Source organism: Squalius cephalus (genome assembly GCF_949319135.1).
Source record: "Squalius cephalus genome assembly, chromosome: 13".
NCBI classification, from domain to species: domain Eukaryota; kingdom Metazoa; phylum Chordata; class Actinopteri; order Cypriniformes; family Leuciscidae; genus Squalius; species Squalius cephalus.
The window spans coordinates 26,563,634-26,580,877 of NC_137134.1; the positions used below are offsets into that span (position 1 = coordinate 26,563,634).

At 36.9% G+C, this 17,244-nt stretch overlaps 1 long non-coding RNA gene across 1 annotated transcript; it reads left to right on the forward strand.

The window, feature by feature from the left end:
- Position 1: 1 nt before the first annotated feature.
- Positions 2-8,435, forward strand: LOC307169804. Its single transcript, XR_013823213.1, has 3 exons — positions 2-243; positions 325-392; positions 6,319-8,435. It is a non-coding gene; the product is annotated as an uncharacterized lncRNA (long non-coding RNA).
- The last annotated feature ends 8,809 nt before the right edge of the window (positions 8,436-17,244 follow it).

Consider the following 17,244-nt stretch of genomic DNA (forward strand, 5'->3'; position numbering starts at 1 on the left):
GGTCAGACTAGTATCAGATGGTCAGTGAACAGACTGTGTGCGTCTGAGACTGAGACTAAGGTCAGACTGACAGATTGTGTCTCTTTATCTTTCCAGAATCTGAGCAGCAAACTCCCTCTCCTCCTCCAGTCTCAGTGTCTCTGATAGTGCCGATCTCTTCTGCTGTTGCTGGATCTCTGATGATTGTTGCTGCTGTTGGGATCTTCTGGATCTGCAAGAAACACAGAAAAACAGATCAACAGGGCAAGTGTTTCACACTGCTGTTACATCTGAAGAAATAGTTACAGTTTTGCTCTTTTAACACACGTCATTATTATTCAACAGTTCAGACCCGTGATGAAGAGATCACTTACGCTGATCCAATGTTCTACAAAAGAAATGCACAAACAGCGGTAAGACAATTCATGTTACAGTTTACACTGTACAATTTGAGCAGTCATTGCATAATTGAGGGGGAGTTTATACAATATTATTACATGGCTTGGCTGAATTCCAATGTAGAATGCGGTCTGTTATTTCTTGATAACAGACCGCTGCGAAGTATAACAGACCGTTGCCATGAAAAACAGCTCGTTGCTATGGACGCGGAACGGACTATTTTCTTTGGCGGAAGCAATACAATCGTTTTTAAATCAATAAACTCCTTTTTAAATTAATAATTAGTGTCAAATTATTTATTTATTTTGCAGGTAGCCATGTAATAAGCGGGATAATGTATAGTGAGCCGGTTGTTATAGTGAATAACAACCCCTTCAGGCTGATTCAAGATCCCTCCGCTTCGCGTCGGGATCCCGTTCAGCCTGTCGGGGTTGTTATTCACTATAACAACCGGCTCACTATACATTATCCCTTACGTATTATATAATGCATATTCTCCATATTTCTACGCATGGTTGCAAATTCATGTAAATAAAAAGGTGAACATGGAAATTAAAAGAAAACGTGACGAGTCTCTTCTAAACCCAGTGATCTGCTTTACTGTCTACACAGACAGCTGCCTTTAGAAGGCAACATCCTAAAAGAAATGATCTCTCAGAAATGCCTTCTGAAAAATTATATTAAAGGAGAACTCCGGTCAATTTTAACATTGAGCTCATTTGTTTGTAAATTTGGAGTGCTGTCAGTACAGAGAACAACGACAAAAATCGGTGTTGCCTACACCGTGTTATCCTCTTTTTTAAAATTTGCACCCTGTTGACTTCAATGGGGCAAGTTTTAAACCAGCTTTTACCCTCTTAACATCCTTGATGTGTCATTACAAGTGCACAGCTAATGTGAGTGATTCCTTCAGAGTGATCACGAGTGAATCTGACGGCAGTAGATGTGAAAGATATGAATAAAAATTATGTTATTTCAGCCAGCGCACATACCTGTATTTACATCCTGTTTTCGGTCGAAGTCCAAAGTAATCGATTGTCGAGTTCACGGTTACTAAACCTATGCGTGTGAACTCGACAATCGATTACTTTGGACTTCGACCGAAAACAGGATGTAAATACAGGTATGAGCGCTGGCTGAAATAACATCATTTTTATTCATATTTTTCACATCTACTGCAGTCAGATTCACTCGTGTTCACTCTGAAGGAATCACTCACATTAGCTGTGCACTTGTAATGACACATCAAGGATGTTAAGAGGCTAAAAGCAGGTTTAAAACTTGCCCCATTGAAGTCAACAGGGTGCAAATTTTAAAAAGAGGATAACACGGTGTAGGCAACACCATTTTTGTCGTTGTTCTCTGTACTGACAGCACTCCAAATTTACAAAAAAATGAGCTCAGTGTTAAAATTGACCGGAGTTCTCCTTTAATATCAATATCAGGACATTATCTACAATCTTACAGCATTCTGGTAGATCCCTTTTATTCACAAATTTAACCCTTTCACGAGTACGTTTATAATATTCTAGCTGATCGAGTGAGTTTTTTTTAAGGCACACTATGCAAAAAATGTGTTTTTGTCAAACAGCGCTGTGGAATACTTGCACTGTCGTAAATTCATAGTTTTATTTTGTTTCGGATGGTTTTGTTTATTAATTTTTTTTATTTATTTATTAAAAATTTATTAAAATTAAGATAAAATTAATACAAAACGAAATTCGTTTTAAAGAAAGGCTTTGTGCTTTCTGTTTTGAGGTATCTGTGAAAGTTTGAAAGTCTTTTAGTGCACTTTCAGAGCGCTCGCGTCCATAATGGAGAACTGTCACGTAATATTATTTTTTCCTCATAAGTGCTCACGGAAGAGATGGGTTTTCAGCTGGGGATAGTTATAGACTGAAAGAAAATGAAAAATAAGCATAGAATCGAAGATATAGGCTTACCTTGAGTCAAATAGAACACTGAATAACAGCAGAACTGGTGTATTTAGAAAAACACTTGCGCGCTCTCGCCGCGTCCACTAACTGACTGCTTGTCCTGTTTGTAATAGTTTGTAAATTGTGCTCGTTTACACTATTTACAACCTCTTGGCTTATTTATGTCCTGATAATTGTGTGAGATATTGACAACTGTTCTCATGATAATCGCAGGAATCAATGTCAACAGCGTCGTTTACAAAAAAGAGATTTACTTACTAGTCCATCAACAAGATGCCAGGTCAGCATCTCTTGCATCCAGTGCTGCTTTTTAGCTCGCGCCAACGAGTGAAAGCCTGACCGAGTGGGACTATGGGACTCTTGTCCGGTTCCTCACACGGTCAGATTCTCTCTTCCTTTTCCTACACTCTTCCGACTGTGCTTTCTTTGTTTTTTTCCATCGCCTTGGCTACGGTTTCGTTCCAATGAACTGCAGTAGCCAAGGCGACATCTAAGTATACATCTATAGCCGCCCGCGCCGTCAGATCATTTGGACGGTGTGCTGTTTTCAAGAGCTAAAAACGATATAAATACTGTTCGTTTTCTCACACAAACCGCTCGTTTCGTGTCTTAGGCCATCAATGTGTACTTATGATGGGGAATTGTTTCATTTGGACGATGGGGAATTGTTTTAATTTGGACTCTGCGCTTGGGGTTTGAGACAGTGACCGTAGACCTGCATGAAATGACTGACAGACAAGAACGGTTTGACCTAAAAATATCAAAATTGAAACTACTGCGGAAACAAAGACACCTACATCTTGGATGCCCTCGAGGTAAGCTAAAACATATCAAAAATTAATTTCAAAGTGAACTATCCCTTTAAGGTGACCGTTTTATTTTAGAACGTTTCCCCTTATTACCTGTTTCCATGGCGACGCTTCATGGTTGTCGTGACACACCGCAGCCACAACAGTTCTGAATGACAGATGTAGTAGGCTATTGCTTTTATTTGCTTTTTCCTTTTTTATTCAAAATATTCAGAAACTTGCTAACCATGTCATCAACTATCTGATATTTCTGATCCTCAAATACGTGTAGGGCCTAAAGTGAGTGTGTTTTGTCGTTTAAAATCATTTAATAATGATCTTGATCTACAACACGACATGGGCGCCGCAGTTCAGATCGAGAATCCCACCTGTCCGATTTACAACACGTAAATTCATTAGTTTCTCCCGAAATTCATGAAAGTAAGTTGCCGGTGAACTGTGAGAAGAATAGTGACCTTTATAGTTACCTCAACAATGTGTATCTGATGTGAATAAAACAGTTATATTTGAAAATAGCCTATTAGATTAAATTGTATTTTAATGGATTATTATTGCAGCTTCCATAGACACAGTGTGTATTGTACATACTATAAATGTATTGTTTTTCTAGTGCTTATGTGTATGTAAATGTCTGAATCCTAAAATAAATATTATGTGGTTGTATAGTTGTGATATATGACAATAAGCACTGAGCGTGTCGGTCTCTGGCTCAGCTCCAGCCAAAGCGTGAAAGCACAGTATGAATCTGGCAGTTATGCGGCTTCACTGTACATTCTAAAATCCCATGCTGGGTCACAGAAATAACAATCCCACATGCGGGACTGTCGCACCATTCTATAGGTTGAACATAAATGCTTCAACTTTGGCTCTTGCACATACTCTGAATTACAAAAGCAATAAAAAAAAGAGCTGTAGTTAGATGTCCACAATGACAGGAGCAAAAGAGCAGATCTTGACACTTCACTCAAAAATAACTGTAAAAACAGTACATGTGTTGGCGCTAAAATAAACACAGCTAGACTCGCTGCTAAAAGTGTGAGTTCCCTGTAACACTGAGAGCTGAAGATAGTTCTAAGAATTTGAACGTGAAAGACATTTCAACTTTTGCCTTCAAAATTAGCCTATTTTTAAACCTCTCATTTCACTGCAGTGACAAAAAATTACATTTGTAACACTGGATGTCCCCATAAATATACTTTTATTTCAAAGTAGCTATTTTGACTAGTTTAGTAGTTATTGATTTTCATTTGCCAATTGTAATTATTATTACTTGCTATCTCAAAACTTTGCGTGAGGAGAGTGAGTCTTCAGATCCACCACTGAGTCAGTAGTTGAGTTTGTACTATCCTGCTAAGATATTCAGTCATTGAATGACCAAAACCTCTCAGTGATGGACCAGCTAGTAACAGCATCTACAGTCTCCCTTTAAATAAGTTCTTGTTTGCCTGCCATGTTATGTAGTTCGCAACACGCAAGGCATAAAGCAGTGTTCTCAAACTGAAGTCCGAGTCCAAGACCATATTTATACAAAAGATCAGCTCATGGAAGTCCGAGACCAGGCCGAGTCCAAATGCTCCTGAAAAAACAGCCTTGTACTCAGACTTGGGTCCAAAAATTAGACTTGAGTCCAAGTCTGGCTTTGTTCAGTTTCGAGTTCTACAACATTGGTATAAATTAGTGCTGGGCCCTTTTTTAAGCTATTTTAAATTTACATTTACTATTGTGTAGTTTTATTTGGATACCTTTCAAAACTTGAATTAAGTTGTTTTAAAATTCTGTTCTAATTTCTATTTTTCATTTAAAGTGCCCCTATTTTGCTTTTTTAATTAAGGTAATGTAGTGTGTAATATAGCTGTGACTCCAGTCTCACTCCCTGTTACAAACTTTAAACCTGCGTATAGTGTGTAATGCCAGTCTATGTTCTTTATTGTCTGCCCGTGAACAACGTCTACAAGAAGCTTCACTGTTGAAGCTGATCTCGCATGTTTATACCAGTGGTTATAATGTGTATTTTGAGATTCTGAGTATTGAGTGTTTTTTTTTTGTTTTTGTTTTCGTTTTTTTGCCTTTAATAAAATAACTGCTGTGAATAGATCTTGCTCATCTCATCTTTGCTGTTGCTGCAAAGGGCCATTTGTGACACAATGTATAATATGAGAAAATGAAATGCATGTAATATTGTTGGAGACTCCAAAACACAATTCGGAACCTAATAGCATAATAGGAACACTTTGAAAACAATTCATTATTTTTTAAATTATTTTTTTTATTTTTAAATAGATTGTGACAGTTTACTATTACATTAATTTGTCTATTTAAATAGTGATTTATTTATTTCCAGTTATTAAATTGATAACTAATTTTATTTTTCAGTTTTACTCCTAGTCCTCCAATTAAATTATTTATTTATTTAATTTATTTATTTATTTATTTGTTTGTTTGTTTGTTTGTTTGTTTGTTTATTCATTCGTTCATTCAAAGCAAAAGTAACATTTAAATGTGGGAATGTAATTTTCAGCCTTTAACTGGAAAGAAATTTGATGTTAACATGCCGATGCAGTTGACGGTAAATGTACATGTAAATTAAATAGACACTACTGACATAAACTCAACAGTAAATAGCACTGATAAATTGAATACATTGCTTATTGTGTTCATACTCTTTACCGGTAAAAACGTTAGGCCTATAATAGCTCAGGGTGTTTCTGCAGGCTGAAACAGACACAGTTCCACAGGAAACTGGACTTCCGGAGCAAAAAACTGTGAAGACATGTTTGTGTCTGTGAGAGAGAAAGAGTGTGAATGCTCTGGCATTCATTAGAAATATTGCTTTTTATTTAAACCTTCATGAAAACACTTAACAAAAAGTGGTAAAACTACACAGAATTGAGAGTAAAATATCTGAGAGTAATTATAGCCTATGTTCAATAGAGTGATATTGGACTGTTGTCATAACGGTGACATGAAATATTAATTTAATAATTTCGTATCATTTACAGTAAAATGTTTCTCTTGAACATGCATGCATTAAAATACAGTTTTTAAATGTGCGTTTACTTTAAAATGTAGTTTTTATGACTGTTGTAGAGGGATTTCTTTGGTTTTCTTTAGTGGTAAGAACTGTTCTTGTAAAACATCTCACTCTGATTATTAAACATTTGTCTCTTTGTCTCTTTTGTGTTTGTGTTACACAGAAGGAAGAGGTGGTGTACGCAGGTGTTGTCACGAGACGTTAATCCAATTCTTCATGCTAAGTTTGTTTTGTTTTGTATGGCGTTTAGATTTAAGGCCATGTACACACTGCAGCTAAACTCAGTTGTCAATTCACCATTATACACAGATCAGTCATTTACAGGAGCCACAATCAAATTCTACAACTGAATTAACTCCAGTCAACCCACATTTACAAAAAATATATGCAGTATGTACAAAACCGAACTGAACAACTAGTTGTTAATGATGTATATATTTTAAAGCACATCAGAGATGTGTCTGGATGCTTCTCTTTCTCAAGCGGGAGCATATCTCAGACGCCACGTCATAAAGCTCCGTTGAAGAACATCTCAATTTGAAGGATCCTAAAGAAAGCCATGGGCTGCATCTGAAATTGCATATTCTCTTGAGTAGATGCTTATTTTGAACAAGTAATGACTTTGCGACCGCTAAAAAAGTGTTCTATATAGTATGAACGTGTATATGAATGACATTCGGACGTACTCCACCATGTTGTCACTGTCATGTGACCTACAGCATCAGTAGCGTCGCTTCACTGCCATTCACAAATTCTCCACCGCAGCCTCATGGGATATAAGTGCCCATCATGTGCGCATGTCCTGACTTTGCCAAGTTAGACACGTTCCTGGGTCGACATTTTTTGTTGATCCTGGAACAAAATTCCAGTCTGATAATCGAATCCTAGCCATATCCCTAACCCTAAAGCTAACCCAACCCATGAGTTATCCCTAAAATCAGACAGAAAGGATAGGAACAATGATGTAGAAGCACCTAAACCTATTTGTAAGCTTAAACTTTACATAAGTAAAGGACGCAAAATAAGTAGGTGAAAAAACGTATGTGACAAAAGAATTATGTCTGATTCACAGTCCTCATGAAAGAGTAGGCAAAAAGTCACCGGATGACCTAATACCGTGATTCTAAAGTGTGCATGAATGATTTCACCAAGTACGACATCTTTGTTGATCCTAGAATAACATTCCAATCAACCGAGAATTAGATTTGAAGGACAAGTTCACAGTTTATGTAAAGTTTATTTCGCGTCCTTCATTCGGCTTATTTTGAAGGATGCATCAAGTGTATCCTTAGCGTCCTCCAATCACCCATAATCCTTTGCATACATTCCAATTCATGAACAAGAATGAGCAGAAAATTAATCGGCACTGGTCTTATCTTATTTCACTATACAATGCAAGACAAAAAATATTTTGGAGTTGATGTAAATTAATCACATAATGCTAAGTTGTGCATGCAATCCATTGTGAGATCACAGATGGTTGTCGTTACCTGCACTGCACTGCATTGACTGTACTTCCCCACTTTAATAATTCCATAAACTTGATCACTTTATGAGCCAAACTCAAACCACAAGCCCAAATATGCTTATAATAAGTGGACATGGCAACACTTTAAGAGAGGACTCTGCAAACTAGCCTTCCAAGAACAAACCCCTTACACACTTTTTTAGGGGATTCATACCCATATTTAAATGTGTCACTGCTGAATCTTTACAGTGTGTACATGGCCTTTAGTGATTTTGATGAGATAATTTGTGTTCTTTAATTTTAACATGTGATTAATTTGGAATAAAGGTAAAAAGGTAAACCATCATAAGCAGCCTAAAACATCTTTACAGCTGAAAATATCTACAATTGTTCCCGGGTTTAAGAGTAAATGTCAAAACCTCTGTAGAAATCAGTTTAAAGCTCATCTCTGTGACCTAATCTAGTCTCTTTGTCGATACACATACACATCTTCATTTTAAACATTTCAGTCATCTTGTCATTTATTTGGACTTTTTATTTGATTATTATTATTTTCTGAGTAGGCTTACAGTAATTAAGGCCTAAGGACTGTGTACATCTCATCATGTGTTGTTTCTGTTGTAAAAAAGGTAGTTTTTTTGCAGATGACACAGCTGGAGCTCAAGGTGTTGAACACAGAAGCAAGCTTTTACCTGTTATAACAATTAGCCTACCTTAAAATATATGCAATATTGGATAATGTTGGGCTAATGACATATGCAATTAATGTGCAAAATACTATATGCAAAGGCTATAAAGGCTTTAAAAACTTTAAAAAAATGTGTGGCCCTTTTCTTGAACATTTCCATATGTGCATAAACTGTACATACTGCCAATTAAACTAACTTTTTATTAGATTTTTAATCCCATTATATTTATTTTATTCTCATCTCTTATCATTTAATCAGTTATTGCTAATGTAGCCTATTTATTTTTAACTAATTGCCTTTTTCTTTTTACTTATGAACAACCAGCCTGCAACTTCACTTACAATAATCCCCTTACATTGAATTGGCTCTATCACTCTCTCTCCTCTCTCCACCTATAGCTGGTGTGTGGTGAGCGCACTGGCGCCGTTGTTCTGTGGCTGCCGTCGCATCATCCAAGTGGATGCTGCACACTGGTGGTGGTTGAGGAGAGACCCCTGATATGATTGTAAAGCGCTTTGGGTGTACAGTAGTACATATGAAAGCGCTATATAAATGCCTCATTCATTCATTCATTCATTCATTCATTCACTTAGCCTACGGTGAGCTGTGTGGATGATTCACTAGAAAGAACCGACTCATAAAGTCATTCGTTCGGGAATCAGACTACACTGGTTGACCTGTATGTTTTTGATTCACTAAGACGAACCGACTCAATAGAATTATTCGTTCTTGAATCGGACTGATCGGACTACATGGTGATGCCCAGTCCAGAAAATTCAGAAGCGATCCGGTCATGGACGTACACACGGATCTCAGTATTTTTTCCGAGGTGTATCTAAGTCGTGAAATAAGTGCCTAATAATAACCATAGGCTACTTAAGCGGTGCAAAGTTATGGTACAATCATGCCATAACAGACTTGTTTATCTAAGCTTTCTAAGCGGAATGTAACAGCGCTCGTCAATGTCAGTCAAATCAAAGAAAGAGGGCTACCGCGACGCTTCAGTTTCGTTCAAAGAAAGAGTGCGAGTTTTGGATGCAAACTATACTCGTTGTCTGTTAAATTTCGTCGTTGAATAATTGTTTTATCTGGTAGACTATTGCAGCTAGTATTAATAATGCCTAGAAGTTTAGGCTACAGCCTAATGACCGCAAAAAAATACCATCATGACGTTCATTTACGGAAATGTTTTCTTCAGTTCAGTACTGATGCCTTGTCCAAATACACACACTTGCGGTCTTTTCAATTGACCACTTGTCTACTTGCATGACGTAGGCTATTTGCTCTATTTGGGACAAGTGTTCAAATGGCATAGCATAGGCCAAAGACTGCAAGTGTGTGTAACTTTGAGTGGGCTACTCGATGGGACACACTTATAGTCTTGTATTTAAAAAAATGCAAGTGTTTATAAAGCTTTTATTTAGGCTATTATATTTTCAATATTTTGCATTTTAAAATAAACTTCTACATGTCTGTTCAGTATTTGCTATAGCCTATAACTTACATAAGGCACACATTTTAAATTGTGGTGCTTCTAGTTAAGTGATAAAAACTTGCAAATGTTGTACAAAATAGGCCTACACACATCTTTGAACCATTAAAATGTGGAACACTATGTTTTTACTACCACATTATGTATCTAATTAATTTAAATTAATACGTTTACTTTCATCCAAAACAAGTTTTGTTCAATGTTGAATATGTCTTCTGTCTTCTTGGTGGGGGTGGGGGTGGTGGTGGTGGGGGGGGGGGGGTAAAAATGACATGTTGCACTCATCTCCTGCTGTAACTGTCCCCGGTCTCCCCTACAGATTAACACTATACTGATCCATTGTTAAAAATAAAGTAGTGAATCCAGCAACACTGACGTCTGATTCTTCTCTTTGTGCATCTCCAAATACAGCAGTAGATCGAACCAAACAAGTGCTGGAACATTCTGGAAAGAAAAATAACACATCATCGTATGAGAGTTGTGTGTCAGTGCCAAAGGTAAAAGCACACTTCGGTAGAGAATCACAGAGTACTTTTATGTCATCTTCATATTATTGTGATAATAGCACAAGTGAACAAGTGAAACAGCTCTGGGCCAAAGGTTGTAACACCGTTGTTATAAATACTTCCACACATGTTAGCATGACAAACTTAGTGTATAGTTGCCATATCAACACAATGTAGAGAAAAAAACAAAGCACCAAAATTCAGAAATATTTGGTAGATATCACTGAACATTTGTTTAACCATATAGCAAAAGTTCTTACTTGTGTTAATTTTTCATCTCTGTTTTTTGTGTTTATTTAAAATTAGAGAAATCTGATATTATTTTTTATCTTATATCTGTTATTTAACAGAGATCTAACTATCAGTAGACACTAGCGGGTTTAAATCCCAGTTGTGCAGCTGGGGCATGTTGTCGCACTGCATTACAATGAGCCCCTATTAGAACTATGATATATATTTTATACTTTTATGAATTATATTTATAAAACATGAGAAAAAGGTGAATAAAGACTGAGTAACAATGCTGAGATATCATTAATTATTATGTTTTGAACTATGTTGTATAGGCCTAGCTGTTTTCTGTTGTGTATTATTACTTATTAATTATTTAAAAATGCCATTATTTTGTATGAAAAAGTTAATAATGGTATTTTTTTTTTTTTATTAGATCAGATAACATTTTAAGCTGTCACGTGGTCGTTTACAATGTACCCCACCTATGGGGCATGTTTTCATATTTCACTACAATTCTTTCAGAATATATCAAGAAAAAAAGTATACACTGTAATAAAACAAAACGACGTGTGTAATTAATGTGGGAATGTGAAAAAAAAAAAAAAATCTGAACCCTGAGTAGATTTACACAAACTGAGAGAAAGTCAACGTTACGTTGTCCCCCCCTCTCCTAGTGACACTGAATACCGCAAATTAAGACTTTTTTTTAAGTAATCCAAATTAATATATGTTTCAGGGATATCTGACTGGATAAATGATAAGAAGTTATTAATGTGCATCTGCTGTTGGTCGATTCTTATCCGCACCCATAACCGACCGACAGGAAAGACAGACACTTCATGCCTAAAGAGATTTACTTGAGATTTTTATTTTGTATTCCGCTAAAACAGTAGCCAATATAAGCTTATTGTTATTAGTGTTGTGCAGAATATTACAGGTCGTCAGCGCTCTCTAGGGTTCACTACCAAACACACACACACACACACTCTGCGAAAGAGGGAGTTGCATCATCACACTATTTCAAAGCGGTCCAAACAGTCTCTTATCCAGAGGAAGAGAAAACAAAGAAAGCGGTCGCCTCTGCTTTGGTGAGCATTATATTACTGCAGTTGTGAGGTCAACATCTATACGTCACTGATGATATGTCTAAATGCAAGGGCTTTGAAAATGTTACAAATGTTGAATTATTTGAAATGAAATTCTTTGAGATTATGTTAACCTTATAAGACATAACAATACAACAAAAATACACAAAAGTGATGTCCCACAATAAATTAAATTACAAGCCAAGCTCAATATTCTTGAAATATTTTTTAGGCCTATATTTAGTTTAATACTGTAATTACCATAAACAAGAAAAAATATTCCTGCTGGCAACTTGTCCAGAGTGTTTCCTCTGCATACGGCCTACACATCAGGACACTAGGGGGCGATGATGATGATGATGATGATGATGATGATGATGCCTTTTAATAAGCCTCAGAGGATTTTTATACAGAAAATTCTTGAACTAATGATTATTTTTGTAGCCTAAATTTGCCTATATCCACCCTAAGATGATCTGAGAGCACAGTATGTAAAGCATATGCATACACCCCAAAGTAGGCTATATATACATTTGATTAAACACATTTATAAAATATATTTGCTACCCTGCTGACAAATCCAGTCTAAGGTGTTTTAGTTCTGCTGTGTTTGTGGTTTTGGAAGCTGGGAGATCAGTTTATATCAGCTCCAAATAAGGCCAGCATATACAGGCTGTTTTCTACTGAAATAGACACTGTCAAAATGCTCTACAGGATGTTGCTTCTGAAGGAAATGAGAAGTGAGAAAAGAAAAAAAAAGAGAGAGAAAGTCTAACATTCAGTAGGCCATTGCTTAAAATGCTATCTGATTCCATCGCTGTACTGTCAGTTTAAATTGACTTTAAAAAATAATTATGATGAGGATGTTTCTCTTGAAAATGATAGTCAAACATTTCTGTAGGAAGTTGAGGCACATTGAGCTTAAAGTGACAAATGTTTATTCAGTGTGAAATGATGCGGTTCAGAAACTAGAACTACACTAGAATAAATAGATGAAACAGCGCTTCACTCGATCACACCAACAAATGTGTGAAATTTAGTCATGTGACTCATAAACATGCTGACCATATTTTATATGCCATACAACAAGATAATGTTCCTAAAATAAAACTGGTAAAACTTCAGGAATTTGTATTGAGCAACTAGGCCTTATTAAAAAATAATATTAAATTATTTTAGAAGATTATTTATTATGCACAAAGTGTTGATAATGAATGAAAGTATGAGTGGTATAGTACCTTCGTTCTACTTGTTGTTCTTGGAAGTTTCTTATAAGCAGTTACTAATTTTAGACATCTGGTACAGAGATATGGTGTGGAAATAGAAGATAATGACGATATCTTTTGGGATTCAATATGGGCCAGTCTTAAACTTGTAGGCCTATATAAAAAAAAAAAAAAAAAAAAAAAAAAAAAAACGAACCACCGATTAATTCACTACAAGCTGATTGATGTGTCTCACCCCTAGAAACGTTATTTAAAGGGATAGTTCACCCAAAAATGAAAATTCTATCATTGTTTACTCACCCTCAAGTTGTTCCAAACCTGTATGAGTTTCTTTGTTCTGCTGAACACAAAGGAAGATATTTGGAAGAATGTTTGTAACCAAACAGATCTCGGTCACCATTGACTACCATAGTATATTTTTTTCCTACTATGGAAGTCAATGGTGACCGAGATCTGTTGATTACCAACATTCTTCCAGATATCTTCCTTTGTGTTCAGCAGAACAAAGAAACTCATACAGGTTTGGAACAACTTGAGGGTGAGTAAATGATGACAGAATTTTCATTTTTGGGTGAACTATCCCTTTAATGAAGCTTTCCTCCAACTGTTTCTGCTCAGGAGATTTGCTAGGCACATTGGGATTGTCCTGAAGTTAATCATTTTTGGAGACAGCTATCTACTACTCTGAGTATTTAAATGATGACTCGTCTTACAGAGGATTTCAGAGGATTTTAATTAGCTGTCATTAATATTGTATTTCTGATGTGTTTGGTGATACAGATGAGATGGTGATACACTCTGATACACCTGATGTTAGGCTACTGAAACAGAGAGATGATGGTATTGAGTGGTGGTTTGAAAACATTCATACAACTAAAGCAAGCTTAACTTATTAAAATTATGAGAGATTCAGAGACAGACTGAAACTGGATCAGACTGGATCTCTGACCATCAGTGACATCAGAACCACAGACTCTGGACTTTATCAACTAAGAACCATTATCAGGAATGAGGAGTTTATCAAGAGATTCAATGTTACTGTTGATGGTGAGAGAATTAGTGTATTTTTACTGTCCTTTTCATATTCTTGTTAGCAAGATAAAAGTGAAACGGTTTTAGGCTAAAGCCACAAGGTAGCTATGGTAACATAATGGAGCCATAGTGACAGAAAAAAAAGTCTTTATTTCATCAGACACCAGACTGAACATCCTAACATCACTGAACTCTGTCAGATATGTTCTGGTACATCAATGGTCATAATAGCATTTACTGTATTTACAAAGTTAATCTCTGTCTGTTGTTGTAGATCTAACTGACAATAATAACTGTCACCTTTGTCGTTACATTTCCAGGCCCACATCCTACATCACAACCTCCTTTACAGTCTTCTGCTTCACAGCCTTCTTCTCCTCTCATAGTGTTAGGCAGCATAAGACAGAGACCCTCCATTATATACAAACACAAGAACATTATTCAGTGTGAGAAACATGGACTCATAACCTTTAATATTGATGCATTTGCTGAAAATCTCTCTTATTTATTAATTTTGAGCTACTGCAGTTTTTGCATCAGACCTATTGTCTTTGAGTTTTTTACAGAAATCTGAAATGACGGAGGTGGTTTATACATGTTTCACCGCAGAACAATAAACAAACTCTCTGTGGTTCTGTTTCTTAAAGGACTCATAATCTAGTATTACATTGGATACCTACTGCTGTATTATAGTCTTTCAGGCCCTTCTAAAAAAGAAAAGTGGAAAATAATAAACACAGAGCTCCTCAGACCCTTATTTCTGAAGGCATTATTGTCTCGCGAGATCTGATGCGATATTTTGGCTGTCGTGGACGGTCATTTTAATAATGCAAATGTGGGGCGCATTGATTGGTTGCAGGAAGGAGGGGGGTTGACACCGCAGGTAACTCTTTAGCATATCATTCCAAAATGACATCATGGCGCCAAGTTATGAATGAACCTGGCCGCGACCGGCTTCCCGGCCAGTGTGTCATTTGTTTTTTGCAAAGTACGTTAGCAGCCATTCCCCATGTTTACCTCGAAGCAAATACTCCCGCCAGTGTTGTGCCTAAACGCGAGAAAGAAAGGCAATACAGACATCATCAAAGTAGTCCATGTGACATCAGTGGCTCAATCTTAAGTTTATCAAGCGACGAGAATACTTTTTGTGCGCAAAAACAAACGAAAATAACGACTTTATTCCACTATTCATTGCCTTCTCTCTGAACCTCGTAGTGTTTTTGCGCAGCGTGTCTGTGTTGCACGTCATCACGCATCACACATGACCAGCGTCGGCCAATAGTGAGCCTACGTGGTGACGTGTAACAGACGCGCTGCGCAAAAACACTACGAGGTCTGATAGTTTGGTCCGTTCTTGGTAGAGAAAACACATTTACATGTTGATTCTGGCAGTCAACCACAGAGCAACTCAGGTGTGCACTACGTTTTTCTGCATCTTTCGCAACTGAATATGAGGGGGAGAGGGGAAGGGCGAGCTTCCTGCTGCGGTGTCCATATATATCCTGCCCCGTCTTGACGTCAAGACGGGGAATAAATCAAAATCTCGTTTTTTAGTGCGTGTGCACGTGGGCTATTTTACAAACCCTGAGGTAAACAAACGCTTCACTTTTAAATATCGGCTTCCCGGCCAGTTTATAATCATTATGCAATCATAACATACATTGATTCTCGTGGAAAAGTGAAAATTGAAGGTTATGACTCCTTTAACAAATGATACTGATCATTGTGTTGGCATTTGTGTTTTACACTGTATTACTCTTGCAAATAAAATAAAATTTACATTTGTTGAATTAAATCATGTTTTTGGATTCCTTTAGACTGATATCAATATCCACTTTGGTCAGAACAAAATATTTTGTCTGTTTATTAAATCCTGAGAAACTCATATAAACAAGGAATGTGTAGCACACATTTATATTTCAGTGAGTGAAAGATCACTACGTCAAGATCACTTCATCGATGAGTGCAATAATTAAATTAAAGCTGCAAGCAGTGATGAAAGGGCCCTCGCACCCGTGCCAACGCCACCCGGTGGCTTTAGGAAAAAAGAGCACGATGGGCAATTTGCATTTAAGTAGGTAAATATAGGAGGACTACATTAAAGTCATTGAATTTAACACACTTCCTGCTGCCAGCTGGTGGTGCATTGAACTAAATTTTGGCATGTAGATGTGTTCAGGGCAGGACTCTTATCAAGCATGTGAAGTTTGGGGCAGATTGGACATTGCCTAATTTGTTAGGCAAATGTTTCATTGCATAGCTTTAACACTTAGCTAAGTGTTGCTAGCATGTTTTAGCATGTTTCTAGCATGTTGTATGTTATGTTTGGGGCAGATTGGACATTGCATGCCTGAGTTACAGCAAATTACAGCAAAAAAAAAATGTGTCAAATTTGGGGTGCTATACGTCAATTTCATTTGCGTCTTATTCGATAATGGTTGGGTTTATCAAAAAGCTTTTAAAGGACAAGTTCGGTATTTTACACTCCACTCCGTTGGAGCTTGAATAAGAAACACTCCAGCCCAGTTGGTGGCGATAATGCACCTTTGCCAATTGCAAGCAAACCACTGGCATTTAATTGAATACACAGAAGAAGCAGAAGAAGAAGCGGCGGAGTAATTCCGTACCGCACACAGCCCATCCAATTCAAGTCAATGGAGTTGGACAAAAACTACGATAAAACCTGTTGGAAAGCATCTTTTGCAGCGATTTTTGTGTGAGCATATCAGTGAACACCCCTGACCACTCGGTGAGTTTCATCTCTTTGTAAACGAAAGTTTAATGCGTTTTAGGAAGGATTGTTCCAGTGCCCATAGGCTGCCATTGTGGGGGTGGGGGGAGAAGCGAAATAAACCTAAAATTCTCGGGACAGCAGCATGTGTCCACATTTTTATCTCAACCGTTCTATTTCATCAGAAACGATCTGTAAACAGGGCTTTAAGTGTAAAATACCGAACTTGTCCTTTAATAACTTTTTGCCATCATAATTTGAAGAAGATCAGATTCGATTTCATGAAAATCAGACAAACCGTCTAGGAGGAGTTCGAAAAAGTTTTTTTGAAAATTAAAAATTAATAATTTTGTTTCTAGACCTATACGGTTTAAAAGTTATTAGCATAAACATGAGTGCAACTTTGGACAGTTGGTGGTGCTCAGTGATGGGAATAACGGCGTTATAAATAAACGGCGTTACTAACGGCGTTATTTTTGTCAGTAACGAGTAATCAAACTAATTACTGTTTCCTCCGTTACAACGCCGTTGCCGTTACTGTCAATAAAAATGCGGCGTTACTATAATTGAGCTCACTGAAGCGGTTTTCATCCGAGTAGGCTCTCTCTAAGCCAGCGCGCTCGACA